Source organism: Alligator mississippiensis, chromosome 7 (genome assembly GCF_030867095.1).
Source record: "Alligator mississippiensis isolate rAllMis1 chromosome 7, rAllMis1, whole genome shotgun sequence".
NCBI classification, from domain to species: domain Eukaryota; kingdom Metazoa; phylum Chordata; order Crocodylia; family Alligatoridae; genus Alligator; species Alligator mississippiensis.
The window spans coordinates 33,242,100-33,246,857 of NC_081830.1; positions in this window are offsets into that span (position 1 = coordinate 33,242,100).

Sequence of the window (4,758 nt, forward strand, 5' to 3'; positions counted from 1 at the left end):
TCTGGCATGGATGGAGAAGTAGTGAAGCCAGAGGTCCCCTGGCCATTAGTCCTCAGCCCCAGGCCTGGCCACTGGAGCAGTTGTGGTGCTTGACTGAGATGCTGCGGGGTAGGTACGGGGGAAGAATTGGCCCCACCACCCAGAGTGGGGGGACAGATGGCCATGAGACCATCTCCCCCTTCAACCATGGCCCACTCTACACAATCATCTGAGGTTAAATAGCAAAAACCCACCATGAGGAAGGATTATCCTTCATCATAGAAAGGCCGGATGCATCAGATACATTCATTAGTGCCCAGCAGGGGAGGGAGCAGAGCTGCTGCCACAGTGGTGGTGGGGGAGTGGGAGAGGGGGACAAGGAAGGAGCCCTACAGCCAAGTTGAGGAGAGTGAAGAGACAGAGGTAGGTTGGGGGGGTTATGTCCTTACCACCTCATGCAGTGACTGGGCCTAGACAATTCCTCTTCATCTTTTGATGAAGTTCGGAGCAAAAAGCTCACCACTGCCTCCTTGCTCCCTGCTCTCCATACTCAATGAAAAGGAAGGGCTGGGGTGTCGAGTGGAGAGAGGCTTCCCTCGGGCACAGGGGCTGTTGCAGGAGGGAAGGTGAGATGCTCTGGAGATGAGTCACAGAGCGGGTGGGTTGAATATCATCTCGCATCCTCTTGCCACCATGCTCCAGCTGCTCTTACTCTGTAGCTATAGCTGGTGCCAGAGCTACTAAACCATATGTCTGAAACAGACCCTGGGCCCAGTGTTTCTGCCTCTCTCTGTGATATCAGCTGCTCAGATCACTGGTAGATTGTATTCCCTCGCAGCTTCTGGAGCAGATTTCTGCCTGGAGTTATTCTTTGAGCGCGTAGGCCGGAGGCCACAAATCCAAAGCCCTGATCCAGTGCCAGCCTGCCTGGCTTGGGAAGTGCTGTGCCTGACAGGAAATACATCCTCCTCCTCTTTGGATCCATAATGGAGCAGAGCAGCCAGCAGGAGGGGGCAGAGACATCCCATCTCGCCTCTGCTGACATGCTGGACCGAGGAGCATGGTACTGAACACAGAAGGTCACTTAAAGGGTTCTTCAGAAATTTTCACTGGGCCGGATGCTCTCTTGCCAAGCTCCTAGGGATGATAGTAATTAAAAGTGGCAAATGATCACTAATAGTTTTTTATCAATCAGCATTGTTGTGCCTTGCGAGCTAGACATGAACTACAGCTGCTTGGTGGGCATTGCTATGGAAGCCCAGAACAAAAACAGTCCCTGCCCCAAGTATGTCCAAGCTGAGTAAGGGGAAAGAGCCCAGGGCAGAGCTCCATGCACTGTTTGTGGGAGCGTGATGTCCTGGGAGGAGACCAGGACATTTTTATGCATCTAGCCGGGGTCCTCTAGACCCAGCACTCTTTCCTGCCTATGCAGGGGTTCGGACTCGATGATCTATTGAGGTCCCTTCCAACCCTAACGTCTATGAATCTATAAGGCTGGCACTAGGTGATGCATAAGGGTAACAGAGCAAAGAAGCAGACTTGGTGTTACACAGGTCGCTTTGCAAGCCGCCTCCAGCAGAGGTAAGTCCCACAAGCAGCACTATTCAGATCTGTTGATGGCAAAGGAGTGCTGAAGACTGGTCAAATATCCCTCTGGACCTCTCTCCCCACCTCCTGAGGAGCTGCAGGGCTGGACTGCTGGCTTTTCCTCCTGCATCAGCAATGGTCACCCACTAGCATGTCTGACAGTAGCAAACAGAGCTGAGATGTAGCAAATGACATTGTGGACAGAGGCAGGATTTTGCAATGCAGGAGCAATGACTGGCCCTGCAAGGGTGGCTGCACCCAGCCTCTCCCACTCCCAGGACAAGTGGCCACACTGAGTGATCAGCAGCTGGGGACTGGTTTAAGTCCCTGAATCCGGTGAAACTCCTCTCCACACACTCGCAGAAACTCCTCCTGGCCCCTCTGTGATCAGCAGCACTTCCCCTGCCACCCCCGCTACTGCTGTCCCCACCTGCCTCAGGGGCAGTGAGGGGGATCCAGAGCCACTTCTGCCCCATTCCAATTTTTACCTGACTTGGGGATTTTAAGAAGTCTTCAGCTGCGGCTCCCTCCTGTGGTCTGAAAGCAGGGTGCAACTGAGCCTTTGCAGCCCTCTGGGTCTGCTCCTGAATGACTTTGCATGTCATTCACCCTGCTCATCCATAGAGCTCACTGCCCCAGAGGGAGAACACAGCACCTTGGTGAAGAGGCCAGTGGTTATACTCCAGCACTCCTTCTCCTTCCCATTTCTCAGTTCCCACTCCAAAGGACAGTTCTGTTGGGAGAGACCAGTTAAAAAGGGTGGTACTTCTGGCAGCTGTAATTGCAGACCAAAGGAGACAGAGGTCCTGCAAGCATCAGACTGACCCCCCCTTAATAACCATCAGAGCCCTTTGAGGGCCTGGGAGCCCTAGCACAGCTCCAGTGGGGGCAGGGGCATAATTAGATGTTCTCTTTCCTTCCCTTTCTGGCCAGGTGACCCTCCTGGCCCTGTCACACCATGGCTGGCTGGAATCACTCACTGTGGTGACCTAGCTTCACCTCTGAAGACCAAGCCAGGAGCTCCCCGGGGTCAAAAGATGGAAAACAAGCTTGCACCAGAATACATGCTCCAGTCAAATGGCCCTACAGAGATGCAACTGAGCAGTGATAACATTGTGACGATGATTACCCAAAGCATGGTAGTGGCACCGCAGGGACCTGTTGATATCTGGGCCCATTGCAGTAGATGCTGCACAAATACAAATGAGAATCAGTTCAAATAGCTCATGGTTTTAGGAGACAAGAGATAAGCTAATAGGAGAAGCAGGCATGGAGAATGGCAGTGATTTGGCTACTTACCCAGCAGGGGAGCTAGGTATAGAGCCCAAGATTTTGGGGCTGGGACCCATGACACCTTAACACTTACATACTCAGACTTTGCACTGATGTAAGCCAAGAGGAGACATACAACACTGAGTCCTACACTGGTGTAACTTACTGGAATCCTGTGCAGAAATGCCCTGGGAGAATTACCTTGTGTGAGCAGTAGTCCAGGGGTAGCTCTGTGCTTGATGGCCCCCAGTGGGGGAGATGCCATAATGCTATCTACTGTGTGCAGCTACCTTGGAATAGTTGCTTGTCTGTCTGCTCCCAATCCTGATCTGATCATTTACATGGTTCTATGAAACCAGTGGAAATTACACCCGTGTAAACGTGCTGTGTGTGTAGGCTGTGGGCTTTGTTGGGCTGGTGGCTCTGTATTCTAAACCAGTTCATGATAGTTTCCTTGTATCTTCTTTAAAAGCAAAAATAGTATTTATTTATTTACACTAGAATACATTGTCCAGGATCGGCTAGCCACAGCTGGCCCTGATTATTGCAATGGGTCTGACAGCCAGCTGTCAAACTACCCCCAGTTGGCCCCAGAGGCATAGCGCAGGAGCTTTGTGCCTGGGGCACTGCAGCAACCACTGTAACAGTGGCTATCTTTGCTGCCCAAGTTGCACCCCCTCCCCCAAGTTGTACTGTTGCCCATTACCTGCGGGGGGGTGGGCAGGATTGACTAGATATAAGCAGCTGATGTCTCAATATCCCTCAGGCTGCCCAACAGCCTGGAAACTACCTTAGGTAGTTCCCTTGGGCCTATTTCCAGCACTACTCCACTTGTAGTTCCTGGTGCTTGTCAGCTGTCTCCTGATTCTGGGTTCCTGACCGCCGGCTCCTTGCTCCTGACTCCAGCCAGATCCTTGCCATCTGACCACTGGTTTCTTATTCCTGGCTGCCTGCTCCTGATCCCTTGGCTTGTGGCTCTACTGTAGTCCCTCACAGACCTCGACTATGCAGCCAACCACTTCTCCTATTTAAGAGTAATCTTTACACTGACGGGCTGTGCTCTGCTCCCCTCTGGATCCTTTGGTTCCTCTCCCAGCTCCAGCTCCAGCTTTGACACCACAGCTCTGCAACCCTGGGTCTGCTGCTACAGCGCTCCAGCCTGCTAACCCCAATCCAGCCCCAGGCCTAGCCACCCATGTCCAGCCTGTGACACATGTATCCATGCTAACAACAAAGATCCTGGCTAATTTACTTGTGTGTGCTCTAAGAGGGGAGATGGGAGGACTTGACCTTAAGGAGGAAGGGTGCATGGGGAGTAGGGTCAGGGAGATGTCCTTGCTTGGCAATGCAACAAATCACATCCTGTCTCTCAACCCCCAAATGCAGCATCCAGGATGCCGGCACAGGCTGCAACCCCTTGGTTAGAAATCTCTGCCTTGGATCTCGCTTGTTGACAAGGGCAGAACATGAAGGCACTGCCCTCCTGATGAGACATCGCCTGTGAATAAGCAAGCAGAGGGGGAGGAGAGCTGGCACTTGGCAGCACAAACAGCAGCTTCAGCTCATACTCACCTGGCTTCACATTGATGCTGCAGGTCCCTTTTCTTCTGAAAGGCAGGAGGGACTCAGATCCTTAGGGCAATCCAGGGGCCATGGGGATCTTTAGAGCAGCACTTCCATGCATCTTTCTCTCTCTCTCTACAACATCAGTGCCCTTGGACCTGGGCTTATCCCTGTGCTCACCCACCACCCTCCTTAGAGCTATGGCCCAGTCCCTCTGCCTCCGGCTCTGCTGTTATCAGAGTGGCTCAGCCTCTACCTTAGAACAACTATTCAGTGAAATGGCTCAGACAGCACTAAATAAAATGTTTAACTTTATCATCCTATTACTAATACAATCCTGCACAATACAATAGTAGC